The 21,096-nt window shown below is 39.8% G+C and overlaps 1 pseudogene; it reads right to left on the bottom strand.

Annotated features, from left to right (window-relative positions):
* Positions 1-12,474: 12,474 nt before the first annotated feature.
* LOC101533107 (small ribosomal subunit protein uS2-like) lies at positions 12,475-18,536 on the bottom strand (annotated as a pseudogene).
* Between the last annotated feature and the right edge of the window lie 2,560 nt (positions 18,537-21,096).

Genomic DNA, 21,096 nt, shown 5'->3' with positions numbered 1-21,096 from the left:
TAGAAAGTAGCTGAAACTAAAGCCTTGTGCAAAAAGATATAGCCCACCCTTTCCTGAGCATGAAATTCTGTTATAATAGCTTCATTTATAATAGGTTCCTCATCCAGAAAAAAGTCTTAATTTTCCTAATCACCAGCAGACTAAGCCCCCTCTCTGTTTTTTCACTTCATTCTTTGACTAATATTATAAAATGTGAGGGCTAAAAATAAATGAACATGGGTAAAATGGAGAAAACAACCAGTGAGAGTTTTCAGCATGGGAGAGGGGAGGGGAAGAGAGAACAAGGGACTTTCCGTGAAACTCCGATGAAGGTGGTCACATATTGTGATTCCATTTATACCCATTCTCCAAATGACAGAATTTCAGAGAGGGAAGCAAACGAGTGGTCCTCAGGGGTTACCAATGGCAGAGGTGGGAGGGAGGGGAATTATGACACACAAGAGGTCACCTGAAAGACATCTTGATGGTTATGGAACAGTCCTGTCTCTTGACTGCAAGAACTTTAGCACTCTAACAGTGATACAAAATGATGTCTCACTGTGTGCACAAATGGTTACCAATGTCAAATTCCTGACTTTGAAATAAGTTACAATTAATGCAAAAGGTCTGCGTGGAGGAAACATGGGACTTCTCCCTGATACCTTTGCAACTTCCTGTGAGTCTATAATTATTTCAAAATTAAAAGGGCTTTAAAAGAAAAAAAGGAACCAAGCACTAGGGACTTTCCATGAAGCAATCAGTTAAAATATTTATATAGAAACTACATCTTTTAATTGAAGCCAAACTCTTAGAGTGTTGAACATACGAGCCTTCAATCTCAATCTCTCCAGCAACAGCTCTTTGTTGCTGAGATAAAAGGCAGCCTGCACAGCTAGTTGATGTTTTGCCCTGTGACATGATGAGACAAAGGCTAATGTTCAGAAGAAAGAACAAAAATGAAGCCAGCTGCCTAAAGTCTACGTGAAAAATTATATCGTTTCTAATTCCCTTTACATAGTCTCCGGTTATTTCACTAGGTAAAATGAAAAATATCTCAATTAAAAACTCAACTGCTTTTCCCCAGAATTATTAAAAGTGGTATCATTAGAATCTTACAAATTGAAATTGACGTAAGAAGTTTAAAAAATGCAGCAATTTTTCATACTAATGGGATAAAGTACCTCTTGAGTCTATCTTGTCATCCATGGTTATGCTATTTCTACTGAGGTGAAATTATCTACTTAATGACATTACCTAGGTCTCTTGTGTATAAGAATAACGGAAAGTACCTTCATATTTTGAAAATGCATTATGTTCTGGCATTATGTTCTGAAAGAATATTAACATTCTATCTTATGTAAGTTCCTAATGGGAACATTCCTAAAACACTAAAATAATTACTTAAAATGACTATACTCATAACTGCAACAAATTTTATTAACCAACACATTTTGGAAGATAGTACTACATATTGCATTTTTCATTGTTAAAGCACTAGTCATTCTGATATGATTTAAATATTTGCATAGTTTATACCTGCACTGTATTGACAATATAGACGGCATGAAGATAATATACATTATGAAATGAAGTCTCCATTCCACTGCATAAAATTCTACACCTGTTGTATTTTCACTTTTTAAAGAAATCACATAACTAGTTCTATTTCGTAATTTACTGGCATAATTCTGAGCTAACTACAAGACCTCTCCTGTGGACTCATCTTCGTAAGCCAAGACTCTTCAAATCCAAGCTCTCTGAGAGCTGCCATAAGTAAAAACTCAGCTAGAACAAGGAAACAACATGTACCAATGCCTTTGACACTCCCCAATCCTGGAGATAGGAGTGGAAGGAATCGGGGTGGAGTAGTAGAATCTATCCATTTAGCCTCAGGACCAAGCCACATTCTGCAACAAGGTTGCAAAACAACTTGCACTTTGAGACCACAAAACCACAAAAAGTTAATATCACCCTTCTTCAACATACATTCTGATGCCTATTGAACTAACATTTTAGAATCATAGATAAGTGGAAACACAAGTTCTGAAGTGGCATTCTCAAACCACAAAAAATTCTTCTCCTTGAATACACTGTGCTTACATAAAGCTTGGCAGAATCTGTCAAAGACATATATGGGGACCGATTCATGTCCCAGCTGCTCCACTTCCCATCCAGCTCCCTGCTTGTGGCCTGGGAAAGCAGTGGAGGAAGGCCCAAAGCCTTTGGGCCCCTGCACCAGTGTGGGAGACTCAAGCAGGTTCCTGTCTCCTGGCTTCAGATTGGCTCAGCGCCGGCTGTTGCAATCACTTGAGGAGTGAACCAGTGGATGGAAGATCTTTCTCTCTCTATCTCCTTCTATCAGTAAATCTGCCTTTCCAATAAAAATAAATAATTTTTTTAAAGAAAATACATTTGAAATGTAATACAGCTGAAATATATTCAGTAAACATTTCAGTTAAGTCATATGCTAATGGCTATGAGGTTACTTCAAAAAGTTCCTGGAAAAAAATGGAATTAAAAGATGAGTTTACTGAGATACAAAAAAAAAAAATGTTTTTTTCTCAAGTCCAGTCACAGTTTCTTTCTACTAACATACGTTTTAGGCTAACTTTCTGGAAATTCCTTGTAAGCACGGATTTCAAACTTTTTTAACCAAACGAACTCTTCTTTTAATTCCACTTTCCCAGGGACATTCTAGGGTATCTTTCAATAGGAGAGTATCTGAAGCTAGGTAACTAACAAAGTGGAGAAGTTGATTTGGTTCACAACTGACTGTGACAGGTAGAGTTCAAACTTTGTGTGTTGTTGTATCCTGATGAGGGTCCCATGACTGTGGCACCACTTGGCAGTGAGGCAGAAAGGGAACTGGCTGTATGGAGAAGGGATTACATATGTTGGCTTCACTTTAAAGCAGCCTGTTCTTTTTTAAATGTTTTAACCCTGTATTCATTTCCTTATTGTCTCTGCTTATTTGTACCATAACTCAAGACACATTTTCTCATCCTGCCAAGGAAAACCTTAAAAACCAAGTTCATCCCATTGTGACAATAGCTGAAACTCATGAGGGAAGATTTGATCTGAGAATGGATAGGAAAGAAGGTTAGAACCTGCTCTTATGACAACTCACTCCAGTATAATGGCTACCATAACCTAAGCACATTCCTCCTGGCGCCACAGCTCAACCTTGCCACCCAGGTGACAAATCTACCTAGATATGAATATTTGGGGCCTCTATGCAGCCCACAGTGTATTTCCAATTTTAATGTAGACTCTCAAAAAATAGAGACCTTCTATATAGCATAGATAGAAGTTCTACAATAAGTAAACATCCCGTACCTCATAGTAGTCCAGAACATTGTTCAAAATTTGAAACATAAAAATTGTCTATTTTATAATATACAACATGTTTTCATTAATGTATATTTTGTGAAATGACAGAACCAAGCATGTTAATATACCCCTTCCCTCACATACTTGTCATTTTATGTGTGTTTGCTGAATCTATTTGGCAAATTTCAATGTACAAAATAATTGTATTAATTGTAAATCAGAAAATTTTGCAGAAAATATTTTTAAATCATTGAATGTAATTAAGTAATGTACTTTTTTTTCTTTTTTGAATGTCCCACTGGTTGAGAAATGGATAAAAGTATGTGAAATCTCATAATGTAGATTTCTTCAGGGCAATTTAAGAAAACGAAAGGATCTGAATCAGCATGGTTGTAACTCAAAAGTGTAATGTACACAGAAAACACATTTCAGAATATGCTAAAATATGCTATAATCTTATGAAATTTTAATTAATTTGAAAATATGTTTCGTGTTCATGAGTTAGTCTAAAAACAAAAACTTCCTGGAAGGACAAACTAGCTTTATGGTTAAGGTTTCCTTTAGGGAAGAAAGGAAAGAGTGAAATAGAAAAAAGTGTATTTGTTTTAGAAATTGAAACTGTGCAGTTTCAATAGAAACAAATTTCAGATGTAGCTCACATTCATCAAAAATGAAAATTCTCTTCTAACAATTTGTTCCTGCCCTTGCGTTTTATCTTACACTTCTTGCTAGGATTCTTTCTCCAAGTACTCCTATAACTAAAGATTTAAGGTGTTTTATAAACTGCACAAATAAAGGTTGCTCTTGTTCTGTTTTTCTTGAGAATCGGATGACTAATCTAACAAAATCTGGCTATGATAAGCATTTTCTTATTATAGTTATTTCTACTACTCATTTCTTTGTTTTAAAGGGACTCGTTGAAACTGTCTAGTAGCAATGTTGCTCTAGACAGTTTCAACGAGTCCCTTTAAAACAAATAAATGAATCGTTAATCAAGCAAAATGGAGATCAGTGAACCTGCTCCTCTCGGGGAAGATTCAAGTTTAACCTGTGATATGGCAGCTGATAAAGCTAGAGATGACACTCACTTGAACAATAAGAGCCCCAAGGGCAGACATTGCAGTGAGTTAGGCTGTCGTTCAAGACATCTGCATCCTACACTGGAGGGTCAATTCAAGTCCTGGCTATTCCACTTCTAACCCAGCTTTCAACTAATGCATCCTAGGAGACAATGTGCTGGGAATCCTGGCTTCAGTATGACCTCACCCAGCTGCTGCTGCCACTGTGGAAGTGAACTGACAAAAGAAATATCAACCTCTCAAGACAGGTGACAGTGCACGATAGATTGATAATAGATCAATACATAGATACATAGATAGATAGATGATAGATAGATAAATAACTCTGACCTTTAAGTAGATGAGCAAGAGATCCCAGCAGACATTTCATTTCCAGATGTTATATCTTGTTTTAATCTCTGGCTGAATGTAAAGTTAAGATTGAGAGGACATATGCTCATATTCATCACATTTGCAAAACCTACCAATACATACAAGCATATACTATTTACATCACTATACTTATGGCATTTTATTACCTTCAATAGAAAGAAAATAGCTTTGCAGTCACAATCCTCACACAATAAAAAGAGGTGCATGTGTCAATTAAGCCTCCTTCCCCAGTTGTGACAAGAGACATGGCTGAGGAAGGAGGGATACCACCATGTATCTGCATTTTAGAACTTGGGCAATAGATTGGTTAGGTGAGCTTTGAAAGCTACATAGAAGCTCCCAGCTAACTCACTGTCTTCCAGTGCCATAAAGTCTGTCCTTGAGAGGCTTAAGTCTACCTGACCTTCTGGAGAATCTGATAAACATCCAACAGCTCCAGAGCAATGTCTTCAGCTTTTAGTCTTTTCGGTCACCATGAGAGGAGAGATGGGTCACTCAGATCTCCAAGAAAGAAATGACATGCTTCCCAGCTGTGAGACATGCCCATCACTGACCTTCCCAGCTCTTAGTCTCTTGGCAATGTGCTGTGGCAATGAGACAAGATCACATTGTACTCAAGATGTGGTGTTGGCAGCCACTCAACAAGGTGGTGGTAACTGTAGTGGTGTTTCCTCTGGTTCTACCAAGCCAATGAAGAAGCAAGGCTGAGTTAAGAAGAGCCTCGTTCCTATCCAAGGCAACACTCCTCAAATTGGGCATTTTTGTTCTGAGGCTTCCCATAGGCTGGAAGAGGCAGCATCACATCTACTCAACCCTATTTTCTCTCTTTCACTGGCATTTCTTAAACCAAAATATGAAGCCTAGAGAAAGAACTTAGCTCTCTACCCTGGGAATATAAACTAGTCCACCAAAAGAAAATAATATTTAAATTGACTGATAAAATATAAAAGATCTAAACCACCAGGTTATATCTAGGTTAAAAAAAAAAATGGCAAAGACAGCCAAAGAACTCCACATTCAAATGAGAGGAGAACATAAAGTAAAAGTCCCAGGGTGGATCCTTGGAAAAATTGGGACCAGACGTCAAATTAAACTTTAACTCCAAAAATTGTGTTTATTCAACTTGCAGCAAAAAACATGGGGCTCGTGGTAATAAATGGATACACAATTGCCTCCCTGTCCATCACAAATGTATTTATAATCAATCCTCACCAATGATTTTCTGTCAGTTTTCTTGGACTGTTGCTCCCATTAGGAGCCACCATAGCTCGAACAAGGTGACAACTGGAACACAGCAGTGAGCCATCTTATGGCTGTTGAAGTTCTTATAACAGAATTTGGCAGTAAAATGCTTTCTAGATTACAAAAAAAAACACTAATAGTAATAACCTCTAGAAGGTTACATATAACCTCATCCATGACAGTAAATGTTTACTCTCCAATGTATGAGAGGTACCAAGAAAATAGTTTGGCTGAAGATCGAATACACTTCTAAAACAATGTTATAGTTATCATGCTTTCAGCAATTATTACTTCTCCTCTTCTGAAACACAAATTTTAAATGATCATTTAAATCTCATAGAAGAAATGATGTTTTGCCTTGTCAGAATAATAGAAATAGTTTTATGATTCAGTATTTAGCTGATGCAAATTATCTCCTCAAGACTCACCCCAAATGTTCCTGAGAGTGATCCAACCAATTTTTATTAGGGAATGTCAACATGCAACTTGAATGCAAAATGAAGGTACTTACAATAAAGCCACCTTCAGTGCAGTCACATCTTTCAGCAGCTGAGGGATTCTATTAGCACAGTCATTTTGGCACTGGTGTGCAGGTGGAGCATGATTAATCATGACTCCTGCAAGGCACTAATTCATCATGAACCAGGGAAACAAATAGTTTTACATTTTCAATTTCAATACTTAAGTCAACCCAAAAAAATTTAGTTCACTTGGGGATGAGAAATTTCTTCAAAGGCTTATTTTAACTAGGAAGGAATCCAAATCCCATATCAGGATCTAGTTCAACTGTGGGCATTGTTAGCAGAGATCTGAAAAAAGTCAGGACAAGAAGCAGAAAAGAGCTTCTGCGTCCACGCAGGCTACTCAAGAGGACTCTGAGGAGGGGGATTGGCATCAAGTAGGAGCCATCATGGAACACAGAGAGGATAGATGGGCTGTGATGCAATGGGTCCTCATAAAATGCAGTGCTAGTAGTAGGGTCTTCTGAAACAGTGCTGGGTCCAGTCCCAGGAGTCGGGAGCTCTCAACTTCACTGAATTCTGAAAAGGTCAGGGTCATCCAGGCTGCCACTAGCCAGTGTGGGCAGTCTTTGATGAGGAGATGATCTAGGGCAGCGGTTCTTGATCCTGAGCATGTGTCAAAACGGACGTGTCTAGTTCATATCACAGCTTCTCCGATCCATTCTCAGCAACTGTAATTCAGATATACAAAGATAAGACCAGAAACCTGCATTTCCAAAATTTATTGGATGACAAGATTTATCATGAGAAATCATGGGCCAATAATTGTGAAATATGTAAGATAAAGAGGTCATTGTCAACATGTTATAATGAATCATTACGAATGTAACCTATTAAAGTATGCATAAAACAGAAATGGAATCTCACCAACACAAACCTCTCAGACAGGCTGTGTGGCTGTATTGTAAACAAGTATAAGTGCTCCATTAAGTTGCCTTTCAATTTTTAGAGGCTATTAAGAAATTACTGAGAACCATTTATATTCCTGCTTTACTTAAAAAAAAAATCCCAGGCACGATATCCCAGTAGCTAAAGTCCTCACCTTGCATGCGCCGGGATCCCATATGGGCGTCAGTCCGTGTCCTGGCAGCCCCACTTCCCATCCAGCTCCCTGTTTGTAGCCTGGGAAAGCAGTCGAGGATGGCCCAAAGCTTTGGGACCCTGCACCCACATGGTACACCTTGAATAGGCTCCTGGCTCCTGGCTTCAGATTGGCTCGGCTCTGAATGTTGCGGCCACTTGGGATCAACAGACAAAAGATTTTCCTCTGTCTCTCTTCCTCTCTGTATATCTGCGTTTGTAATAAAAATGAGTAAATCTTTTTTTTTAAATTCCCTTTAATATACCAATTGGATCTTTATGAACAAAAGATATGGGAATGGTTTATTGAGTAAAGTCATGGTAGGCTTTGTACCCACACAATGTGGGAACCAGTTTATATCCCAGTTGCTATAATTCAAACACAACAGTGTGCTGATAACCTAGGGAAAGTAGCAGAGGGTGGCCCAAGTGTTTGGGCTCCTGTTACCTACATGCGAGACATGATGAAGCTCCTGGCTTCTGGCTTTGTCCTGACCACACACACCAGCTATTGTGACCATCTGGGAAACAGACCAGCAAATAGAAGCTTGCTTTCTTTCTTTCTTTCTCTCCCTGCCCTCCACTAACTCTGCCTTTCAAAATATGGTTGGCTTTGGCTCAGCAGTTCCTTCATCAAACATCCCTTCCAAATAAATAAATATTCTTTTTTAGAAGAAAGAATATGTATTAGGGAAAAAAATAAACTGAAATCCTCATTCCATCCCTGGTAATTTTTTTATATATGCATGTATTAACAACTCAGCATATTATTTTTCTTTATGAAAAACTTGCAATCAAAACCTTGGAAGACAATTATTATGAGAATTGAATGAAGAATGTTCCTGATACAAATAATAACCTCTATGAATTTTTGGATGTATGATTGGATGTGCAAGTAAATAAATATATTTTGTGTGAATTAAAACTCTGTTTAATTAAATAAATGTTAAATATGTTGAGAAAACGATGTGCTAGCTTTAGAATTAATGACATACATGAGGAATTCCTTATTTATTTTCATTAGCAACATATTTCCTTTTGCCAATACATTTTTCCAGTAGAACCACAAGTGTCATCATTCTTTATTATTTTATGCTGCTTTACTTTGATTTCTTACACAGCTTTGGTGTAAATCCTTCAAAAATACCATTAAAACCATAGACCAGCAGAGCCTAACAGCCTTTGGATCCAGTACTGTTGAACCATGTAGGAAAACTAATTCATTCATTTAGCTTTCATTTTGCGTACTCTTCCCATCGTCGTCAGCGCTTTTATTAATTTCTACAGCACAGTCTGCAAGTGTCTCCACGGAAGTACTCAATTACATGGCTCTGTCTTCCATGTTAACTCTTCAAATAGCTTCATTTGCAGGCACAGCTGTCTCATCCTAACTTCGCTGGGAGTGAGGCAGAACTGGCATTTCCCGTCTCACAGCCCATTTATTTTCAGACACGTGTCGCAGCATACATTAACTTCACTTTCTCTGGAGTTGTTATCGAGGTGGAGAGCCATGCACAGTTGGATGGCGCTGTGCCCTCCAAATGGGACAGAGATGAATAATACAGAGCAAAGGATGGGCAGAGGGAAAGGTAAATTTTCCCCTCTGTAGCAGCCGCCTCATGCTGGGAAGCTTCCCTGAGCTTCCGCCAGGAAAGAAACAAACTGCTTGAATTCAAGGTGGATGGCACTTTTTCCTACTTACAAACAACTTCACACCTACCATTTGATATTCCGTACCATGACATAGGTTATTATAGTCATGCTTATTTCAGAAATGAGGAAACAGAAGCACACAGGGTTATGTAAATTACTCAGAGTCACACAGTTGGCAAGCTGCATAGCGGGAACTGCAAACCACTTCTTTCTAACACCAAATTCCAGATTCCTTCCAAAATGAAACTATTCCTCCATATTCAGACACGACTCCAGAGTTAGCAGAGTCCTTAAAAATGGGGAAGCAACCAGCATATTCAAGGTAAATGCAAATTTCTAGAATTAACATTCATCCTTATTTAAATAGCCTGGCCAATCACACTGCAGCAAGATGCCCTAAGGTTTCAACCATATGCATTTCTTTCCAGTCATTAATCACAAGCAAACATAGGAGATTTCACTTGCTCTGATAGTCACTGTTCCCTCCTGACCAGAATGACCCAGCAGTGCTATGGGATCACTGGTTGATCTGAACCCTGCTCAGTTCCCATTGATCTGAGACCTCTCAGACCTGAACATATTTCCTGAGGAGGTCTTACGCACTTAGGCTTTTACTTGCCATTTGTCTAAGTAAATTTTGCGAGATCCCCAATACGGAAGATTGTGCAGGTAGAATGTCCTGTCCCCATAAAAACAACCTTCCCCACCAAGAAAAGCTAAATTGGTCATTTTTTAGCTTGTGGTTGACATCAACTACACGGATGTGCCAAAATAGGAATGCTTTCAAGTGAAGGATTCACTGCATCCTTGTGTAAATCTGAAATGCTATAGGTTGCCTTTTATTGTGGACCAGGAAGATCTTCACATAAACAAACTTCTCTACCCTCAACAGAGAATCCCTACTTGATCGTTAGCTACATTTCCCAGGGTCTTTCTCTTGCTTCCCCTTCTAAGAATGTGATTAAATAGTATTAGATCCAGGGGGAAAGACAGAGACCTTTCTCTGGTTTAGCCAATGAACCCTTTTTAGAGAAAGATTGCTAAATTGGCACTTCCCTATTAATGAAGGCTGTATCTTAAATTTGTTATAGATTTTAAGTTTGTTATGATCATGCATCCAAAATTGAGAAGCTATAGATGACAAAGTTATATCTGCTTATGCTGGAGAGTCGAATTAATACCTTCAGTATACACCAACACCAAATCTCCAATTGTAACCTGAATTGAAACATTTAATTTTACTTAATCAGTCCATTGGGTCAACTATCAAGGGAGCTTGCTGGGAAATATTTCATCCCATGAAAACCTTTTGATTTCAAAACTGCCACATTCACATACTTAAATTAAGCCCACTGTGGTAGGAGGTACCTCTGTCTTCTTAATCTTGATTTCACAAAAGGAGATTTTGCTATGAACACTTAGGAATAGGACTTTATTTGGAACCTGGGTCTCCGAGGGAACAGGAATGCCAGGAAATAAAGTAAAACAAGGAAGAAGCAAACTCCAAAACGAGAATGCTTTATTGAGACACTGCCTGGTGTTTGATCTACGAAAATCTTCTAAGGACTCTCAAGAAAAATAAAATAAAATAAAGTATGTCTGACAACTATCCACCTAAGAAAACAGATGCAGAAACCACTTGGATCTTTAGGGCTGCCTAACACAAAACCCCATGCACCATATCCGGAACTTTTTCATCACACAAAACTGAAATTCTGTATGACAGATTAACCGAATAACTCCCATTACTTCTCTCCCCAGCAAACACTGTACCACTTCCTCTCTCTGTAAATTTGCCTGTATTTTAAGTGCTTTGTGTATACATAATCATACACTTATGGTTTGGGTCTGGATTCTATTTAGTTGAAGGTTCTACAATATAAGGGATTTCAAAGAAGTTTGCAGAAAATATATTTTAGGAAAAAAACTACACACGGATTTCAAAAGAATTTTATTACAATATAAACTTATCTCTTTTAACTCTACTTTTCCTTTTTATTTTATTTATTCAGAAAGTAGGAGACAGAGTCACATCTCCCATCTGTTGATTCACTGCTCAAGTGCATGAGGTTGCAACAGCCAAAGCCAGAAGCCAGAAACTTAACCTCGATCTCCTACACGATGGCAGAAACCCAGGTACTTAAGCCACCTCTCTCTGCCTCCCAGGGTGAGCATTAGCAACAAAGCAGAATGACAAGTAGAATGCAGACTTGAATCTAGGTCCTCCAAACAGGGATAGAGCACTCCACAGCAACATCTTCGGCTCTACACCAAATGTCCACCGGTGTCCAAGGATATCTTGAAGCACCTTGAAAAAGGCATTCCAGTTGGAAGGGAAGGATGAATGTGTTTCTGTTCACAAATGCTATGCTGTTGCTTTTAGAAGATTCTAATCCATCTTGAAAGTGGTGATGAGTGTCACACCGCGAATGCACTTCATGCCACTGAACTGTACACTTTAAAATAGCTGAACTAGTGAATTTGACATAGTGTCTATATTACTGAAATTACCAAAGGCAAGGAAAATGCTTTGGATTTTACTTCATGTCGAGAATTGTAGACAATGACAGATCAATAGGTAGAAGCCAGTGTAAGAAGTTGTGAGAGTCATGTCTAGTCAAGCCCTGTACTTGAGGGAAACACCTGAGGAACCGAGGAGTTCAGGAAGAGGAAAACGCTCTTTAAATCAGAGATGAAGAGAAGTATATCAAAGGCGTCACATACAGGGCACAGGGAGGACAAAACGAGTTCCTACAGAGAAACTGGAAAAGCTATGACTCTGAATTTTCCAACTCCAGAAGAAAAGATGATTTCTTCATTTAAAAAAATTCATTTTTTTTAATTGGAAAGGCAGATTTTGTTCACTCCCAAAATGGCTGCAGTGGCTGGAGATGAGCTGACCCAAAGCCAGGAGCCAAGAGCTTCTACTGGGTATTCCACTCGGGTGCAAGGTTCCAAGATCTGGGGCCATTTTTGACTGCTTTCCCAGGCCGTAAGCAGGGAGCTGGATGAAAAGTGAAGTCGCAGGACATGAACTGGGGCCTTCATAGGATCCCAGTACATCCAAGGCAAAGATTTCGCCACTGAGCCATTGTGCCAGACCCTCTTCTAGGTAGAGAACATTAAACTATTTTTTTTTCTTTTCTTTTCTTTTTAGAAGCTGGTGTTTGTTTTCCGTGAGCCTCACCCCGTGTCTGCCTCGGAGAAAGGAACATCACTTAAGACCACTTGGTGGTTGTTTCCACCGATTATTCAGTGGCCTGAGCAGTGGGGGCCGCAGACCAGTCTTCAGCTTCAGGCTGGGCGCTCCAGTCTTCAGTGGGGAACTGCTGGATGGGCTCGGACGGCACCTGCACACCCTCAGGCCAGTCTGTAACCTCGGGTGGGATAGCCGTGAACTCAGGAGTGGGGGTGGTCCATTCACTATGAAACTCCTTTTGGGTCACAACCTTTTGAGTCGCAGCCTGCTCTTCTTTTTCAGTCTCTTCAGGATCGCGGCAGATGTAGAGATTAGGCATGACCTCCCATGGGTATTCACAGGAGATGGTGACACACATGCGCAGTACCTCCCGGGCCAGCATCCACCACATCAAACCTACAGAGTAGGCTCCCTTATTGTTGCAAGGGATGGCGATTGTAACACAGAGGAGAGTCCCTGTTGAACAGAGCAATGGTGGGCAGGTTCACATACGACACCTCCGTGAGGGGTTGATGGGTGGCCCTGCGATCCATCACTACCAGGAGCCGTGGCTCCCGGAAGGCAGCCTGGATCTGGTTGGTGAAGGTGCCAGGAGTGAAGTGGCCAGAAATGGGTGCAGCTCCAGTGGCAGCAGTGAACTTTGACACAGCCCTCTGGCAAGTGTCCCAGGGGCATAGCACGCTGATGTCCGCAGGGTTTTAAAAGGCCACGATGTCCCACACTACTGGCTGGAGCTTCTCTCAGGTCCTCTTGAGATTGATGATGTAGATGCCATTGCTTTGCCTTTTGTAGGTGTGCTGCTCCATCTGGAAGTCAAGGTCGGTGCCTCCCAGGTGGGTTCCTTCTCCATCTGCAGGACGTCAACCGCTCTGGACATCACGGCAGCTTCCCTTTCAAGTTATGCCAGGAATCAAAGACAACGCCATACGGAACCCCCTCGCCTGGGAGCACAGAGAGCTAAGATATTCTTTATTCAATTATACTTGAGACCTACCCTAGATAGATAACAAGTTAATTTCCAGTTTTATGATTGTTGATTGGCTGAGAACAGATACCTCCCCCAACCAACTACAGGATATGTGTGGTATTTAGGATGAAAATGTACCCAATGAAGGAATGTACCTAATGAATGAAATCTAAAGTCTCCCCTTCTCCCTCCCATTAAAGTTTTTCTGAAATTATTTCCTCTCATTTCTCAAGTTCATCAAATATATTCCCAAGTCTAGCAGAAATAAAACTAAGAAAACTGAAATCCTCTTGGGTTTGTCAATGCTCAGAATTATTTATGTTGCATGCATTTAAAATTAAATCATATGCATCACAATGTAGCTAACAGACTCAGGCAGATAGCCCTGTGTTAGTAACTCAAGCTCCCTGTAATTTTTCCCGGTACACTTGTTTTTTCAGATCTTCTGCTTAATCAATGTTTCAACATGTTTCTTTCCAGAAACTAAATACAAACACAAAGAACTCCAAAGTCTTTTCATGCTAACATACTGGATTGCCAAGCATCTGATAATATCATGTCTAATAGCTTCAGAGTACACATTATTTATGCTCCCTTCCTGAAAGTGACTTCATTCTTTCATCAGACAGAAACTTTCATCAGACAGAAATCCACAGGTCTTCCCCGGATTTCGTACATGGACTCAGGTCAGTCTCCTCCTGGTCTACAGAGTGATAAAGTAAGTTGCATCCTGTACAGTGACTTCGTCAGCTCTTCAGGAAATCATATTCAAGGGTGTAGACCACGAAGTCACCTCTTTTCCCAATCTACTATACAGCATCACTCAGAATGAGTCATTATAGGTCTTTTAGAGCCAATGCATAGCCACAACTCAGAACGCCAAAAATTGAGCTTTAGGGAATAACATGTTTCCTAACAGGAAGCAGAAAGTAATTCCAAGTTTTACTCTCAAAAATCTTTCAGCCATGATACTTTTGAACATGTGAACTGGATTTCAATTCTGTTTAATTAGATGTATATTTTAACCTCTGTCTTACTTTACGTCATTGCTACAATTAACATTGCAAGTCTTGGGAGTGGAGAAAGGACTTTTAAATTCTGTATGAGGTTACTAAAAAATTCAAGAAAAAAATTAAAACGTAAGTGTATTTGTGTCAAAAAAAATCAAATATACTTTTTTCTGTGATAGAGATTTTCCATGAACTTGTGGAAGACCAATGTGATGCTGAAGGCACCAACTTCATGACTTGCCGGGGCCCTCAGAAGTGACAGCTGTCACCCCTGTTACAGTGGAAGCTGAGAGGCACTAAGAAGCTTACATCAGGGCAGTATCTAAGGAGGTAAAACTGGGATTGATGTAAGTATGAATTAGGTATGCATCCAGTAACCTTTAGCTGCTCAAACTCCAGGATACAGCCTTTCATTGGCTGCTCAAATATACAATTCCTGTTAAAATGTTTAACTTCATGAAAGCAACAATTTAAGCTTTGCCTAAGCATAAATTTAGCATATGCAGTATGTACTAATAATATATCTAAAAATGATGTGCCTTAAAACTTGGTTAAAGACGCTTCTTACGGAGCCCTGCCAAGGCCATTGAAGCAAAAAAAAAAAAAAAAGAAAGAAGGCAAGAAGGCTACCTGGAGATTATCTGTCCTACCTGAATCAGCAGGCACTCCCCTGCTTAGAAAACCAGCCCTCAGCCCTGACATAAAACCAGCATCCTAAAAATGGATGATAAAAGTGACTGACACATTTGGGTCTATCCAGAAGGATTAATAACTGCTGATTTACTATCAAGGAAATTAGCTAGACCTGTTCACTCTAAAATAGGGTGTGTTTCTGATGCAAGAAGCCAGGGTAGACTGGCTTCCAAGGAAACCTCAATCCCTCTGTCAAAAACCTGGCCACTGGAACGAGACTGCCCTGAGAGTCAGCAGAGCTCTGAGGAGAGGCACACAGCCCACTGAGCCTTCCCTGGAGCTGCCCTTCACTCACCCGGCCTTGCTGCTGACGGCACAGCCCAGGATTCTTGTTGTCATTACAGATAGGTTTTCTGTAGCCTTCTTTACTCGCTAGATAGCTATTAGCTTATGTGTGCAAGAATTGAAATTCTGGGTGGCAGAATGACCGAATATTATTGTTTTCCACAACCTTGTCAGGATGGATTGCAGTCTTCTACCTGAGACTAAGCTCCCTAACCCTGTATCAAATGAGCTCTTATAAATTCCTAGGAGCAATTTCAGGAATTCTGATCCAGGAGGCCATCCACCCAGCAATGTCCCACACAGGCAGAGGAACAATAGGCAGTATTCACCCCTACAAAAATCTCTTAAGGACCTCTCTGTTAAAACCTCAGTCCAAAGTCATTCCAATTCTGATGACTGCTCTCAAAGCTGTGAGACCATCCTCACTATGTTTGACCCTGGACAATCCCATGACCTTGTCCTGACCACTGATTAACCCCAGCCTTGTCCCAGTCCCTGCCAGCACACTGCTCCCAGCCAAGGCTGGGACATCTCTCTTAAGCTGTATGGAATCATGATCATGTCCACTGGCTCTTTAAGCCAGAAGGCTCACCAGGTTCATTACCATGTCTTCTGCCGTCTAAAGGCAAATCATACAATCTATCTTGTTCTCAAGCTCCCTCTCTGCTCTTGACTCTGCTGAACTCTCAGTGCTGCGATTCATCAGAAACACAATCCCCTACCATCCTCGCAGGTGCCACACTGGCAGGCACTTTTTAATGTTTGGGAGAATGAACCAAATACATAATGTTGCTTTAACACGAGTAGATCCCATCTTTTCTGCGATACTACAGGCAAGCTGGCATCTGACTCTTGAAAAACAAGTTCCTAAAGCCCTCCAGCTACCTTTGATGCAGGACAGGCAGGTAGCTATATCAGGGATCATGAACTGGAAGCCATACCTTTCCTACCCTACTTAATCCTATCTACTCAGCTATCAATCAAAGATCCCCTCTCTCAGATATACAGCTCCCTGCCTGTGATGGGGACAGGGTCATGGAACTGCTCCCCTAGTGAAGCTCAAAAGAAGCTTAGCAGTGGAGTCTCCCTCACTCGCTCTCACACACACACCTTTTTGAATATACTTCTTCACTCTATATGTTGTATTTGTGCCTGTATTTATGATATTTCTCTAAGTATGAGACACAAAAACGTATGGGGAATTTTAAGTCTACCCTAGCCCACAACACCTTGGTTTATGTCCCTTCTCAGCCCTCATAACAATTTTGTCTTCTAGTTTATCTAGGTGCATGCACCCTTTCGCTTTAGAAATGGGTCATCCATTCATAGGTGCAGAACTTAAAAGACAATGCCAGCTACTGACCCAGTGATACTGGCACTGAGAGAAGGAGAAACCACTTCCCTGACCACATCCTTCTCCGCAGGAAGGAGCCAGGAAGACCGTCAGCGTCCCCGTTCCCAGCGCTTCCCTCTCCCAGGGCTGTGGTCTTGCACCAGAACATCTTGCATTTCTTTCTATACATGTATTAAAATGCTGGATTTGTTGGAACAATGCTCACTGTTCCAGAAAACCTCTCACCTGGGAACATTCCAAACTGCCAAGACAATTCTCCGTAAACTTCACCAAGGAGCCGTCCTTCACCATTATCAGGGTTCCTGTGGCACCCTGCGACTCCCCAGAAATCCACTTTAAAAAGGGGCTCAGCCTGCTGCTTAAATGGAATGTAGCTTTGCTTCAAAACCCTGCCTTCCATGCAAGAGAATCTATCCCAACTATCTCTCAAAGCCAACTCCTATTTTGTCCTCCCTGAAATACAGTCATCTCTACTTTAAAAAAAGATTTTTTGTGGTTACTTTATCTCTTGATGCTTAATTTTATTCGTAAAAGCAAAAAATAAATCTGCGTAAGACAAAATATATTTTATTTAATGGGATTGATTACGAGTAGGTACTAAAATATTTTTTTCCTATAATTTCTTTTAATATTACAATCTAATTGGATGCTAGCACCAATTCATTTGGAAGAGTTTTCCATATATATTTTCAAACCAACAAAATACTAAAATTCAAGGAAAATTAAATTAGGAAAGAGGAAATGGCTGGGGAAGCAGTTCAGAAGGATGGAGTTCTTCTGCCACCTGCTGGCCATTTAATGTTATACATAGCGCAGCTTTAAAGACATTGGGATTATTTTGTGTCTTGTTCTTTGTTTCGTTTTTGAAGAAAAGAAAAAAAAACTTTTCTTCTTCAGGAAGGTATTTGATTTTCTTTTTCATTTCTTCAGCGGGACATTGGTCATCCATGTTATTTAACTATATGTTGTAAATTTTCTATTTTTTTCTCTCTGCTGTTGATTTTGTTTTATGGCTTTTCGTTTAAAGGGATGTATGGTAACCATGTAGTAGAGACTATCACATACAGCTGTGAAGATACAATGCAGAGTGCATCACTACTTTCAAATTAAAAAATGGACTCCCAATGAAACTGTTGAATGCATCTTGATAATAAGATGCTGGACTCTCTGCCATTGTCCATACTTACTCTGTCAGGATACCATTAAATAGCATGATGATGGACTACTACTGAGATGACTTGAGGGAACTCAGAGTGGGGTGGGGGATTTGAGTATGGGAGAAGGGAAATTCTGGAGCCTATTGAACTAGATCATGGAATAATAAAATAAATAATTTTTTTGAAAAATTACATCACATTTTAAAAGTAAAGCACATTTACTTCCAAAAGATATAATACTCAATTGTTACCAGTCATGTATGTCAACACCGTTACCCAGAAATTGCATGGCACCTATCCCTTGATATTTTTATCCTTTTATGTGCAGAAAAGATGGAGAATTTGCTGATCATCCCAGTTCCTACTGATGAATGAGTGGATAAGGATGCATCCAGGTGACTGTAGGTTCAACATGTCAGAGCTTGCACACTTTTCAGAAAGCACCACATCCCCTCTTTCTGGGCTCACGGTTAGTGTCTCTTGGGCGTGGCCAGGCACCAAACCTGTCCCCACCATTTTTGACCAAGTTTGTCTTCTTCGCTCCTTGACTTCTCCCTGAGGAGCTTGCCTCACTTCTGTACTGGTGACCATTCCTTTCTTGAAACTATTTCTCATGTTGGATATTGTTAAAAAAAAAATTTCTTCTCCTTGTTCTTCTGCTACCTAAGTAAATAAGTAAATAAATAAATAGCATCAGCATAAAAGTCAAAGACCTCACTGCACTCTGGCTGAACTGCTTCTCCTCCAACATATCTCTCAATCTTGAAGGTCTTGCAGAATCTCCTGTCTGCCTGAACCTCTTGCCTTTGATATCACATGAAATCTTCCCATCTCTTTCAAAGCTTCATTCAAAAATCTCTCTCTCACTGTGAATAACCAATTTATAAACACAGATCCCAATAAATACCCTATTCTTCTACTTGGCTTTTTTCCATAACACTTGTGTCTAAAATATTATATAATTTTAATACTCCTGCATTTATTGTCTTTTTAAAAAAAAACACAGAGAATTTTAAATCAGAGAGAGCAGATTCACGCTTGTTTCACTGCTGTGTGCTCAAAAGCAAAAACCATCTCTGGCATTCTAGAGAATGAAAAACTTTGTTCAATGACTCAGTGAAAGAATGGGTGAATGAATGAGCTGTGACCTTTCCTTTAACTTAAAAAAAGGGTGAATGTTCAGCCTCAAAGTGTTAAAATACACAAGTCACAAACGAACTGCATCTTCCAAGTCAATTTATATGATCAGTCTATACAATTCGTAAGCCAAATGAAGAAACAAGCAGTTATAGATTCATAGATTTCTTTGTTAGCTTGTTCCTCTGTCTTTTGACTAAAATCAGGTACAGTAAATTGATTGTGGCCTTCAAGTCTATTTGTGTTTTCATAAAAATTAATACTATTTGATCCAGCAATGCCCTGTGCTTCAGCCAAAAAAGCTGAAAAAAATTGTATGTAGCCACCTACTGTATATTAGTAATAGTGATAAAAAGGAAGCCACATCCAATAGAGTGAACTAACTTGTTTCAATTCTATGTGAATTATTTTGCAGTCATTACAATCACAAGGATTGTGCTATAGGCTGAAAAATGATTTATGGAAAATGCTACAGCACAATAAAATCTGCAAGCCTGTACTTACACAGCTTTGATATGTGTGTGCAAATGTGAAAAACAGAATTACTGCATATGAGTAACGTATTAAGTCTTATTTTTTCCTGCATTTCCCAAAATGTTCTAATTTACTCTCATTACCAGAGGTTTTTACAGTTCCCTAGTATTTGAAAAGGTTAAAAAGAAAAGTCTTATTTCTAAATACTTCAACTTTATCTAATGTGAATTTATAATAAGTTCCAAAAAATAATTATCTGCTTTTATTGTACTCATTAGATACAATCTACATATCTGTGGAAACACCTTTAGAGTTTAGTTACATTTAGAGTCTTTAGAATTTTTTTTTTTTTGCATGAAACGAGCAATTATCTAAGAGTCAGGCTTAATTTAATAGGAGACCAAGATTTAAAATGCTTTGTTCATTTTCAAATGAATCTGCTGTTTTCAACTGACTATTAGGATCATATGGTTTACCGAAGAGCGCATAAACCGGGACTGAGAGAAACCAGGGAGGGAAAAAGTGGGTTCCCCCTTCTTGGGTCACTACTCCCGCGTAAGGGCATGAAAACTAGGATGGGGGCTGGGGTGGCTAAACAGAGAGGCACTCAACAACATCCATGAGGGCTGGATAGTTGAGTTGGTTAGATGGAACGAAGCTTTAATACCCAGTGACAAGTACAAGAGCCAAATGGGATGGGGGACAGACTGGTCTACTGCTACACATACTGGCAAACCAGGGTAGGGGGCAGGCCTGGTGGGGGTTATTGTGGGTTGCTCCAGCTGGGCTGCAGCTCCCACTGGTTAATGTGAGGGCTGAGCATGTGGTGGGCAGAACCAGACTGGACTGCAACACCCATTGGTTCCAGTGAAACTCGGGACTGAAAACAGAACCAACCCAGCAATCATAACCACCAGCTGATCGGGGTGATGGACTGTGCCGGGCCCTGTGCTTGCTAGAACATACAAGAATCTGGTAGAACACCTCAGACAAAGTTTCTTTGGGGATCTCCCCATTCGAACTGGACTCAGAACCCTAACCAAGAAAAGACAGAAGACAGAACAGGTCAATCAACCAACCATGTTGGCAGCGAAATATGGGGCAAATGGAGACTTTATGATGGACCATATCAATCAGTGGACGACCTCATTGAGCGAAACTGGCAGCGATTTATAACTGGAGAACTATTAAAACCACTTGAGCAAATATCTCAGAGCATGCCCCACATCCAGGACTTGGGGTGGGTAGAAAACCGGGTGGGGCTTCTCCCTCAATATCCCCCTTTACCTCAGATACAAGAAGGAAACAATATGGATGTAATAGTATTACCCACTTCCCTATACCCCCTGAACCTTTTTTCTTACCGTAATTAACTATGTAAAGATTGTCAACAACGATACAATAAAATAAATTACAAAAAAATTTTTTTAAATAATTGAAAGAATAAAATATTTGATTAGAGTCAAAAAAAAAGGATTGTACGGTTTCTGTAAATATAGTAGTGTCCATCATCCTGTCACGTTTTAGTAAATACAGTTGTCTTTGTCCCTATGTTACACAGCCA

This window comes from Ochotona princeps, chromosome 3, assembly GCF_030435755.1.
Source record: "Ochotona princeps isolate mOchPri1 chromosome 3, mOchPri1.hap1, whole genome shotgun sequence".
NCBI classification, from domain to species: domain Eukaryota; kingdom Metazoa; phylum Chordata; class Mammalia; order Lagomorpha; family Ochotonidae; genus Ochotona; species Ochotona princeps.
This window is presented reverse-complemented; position numbering and strand designations above follow the sequence as displayed.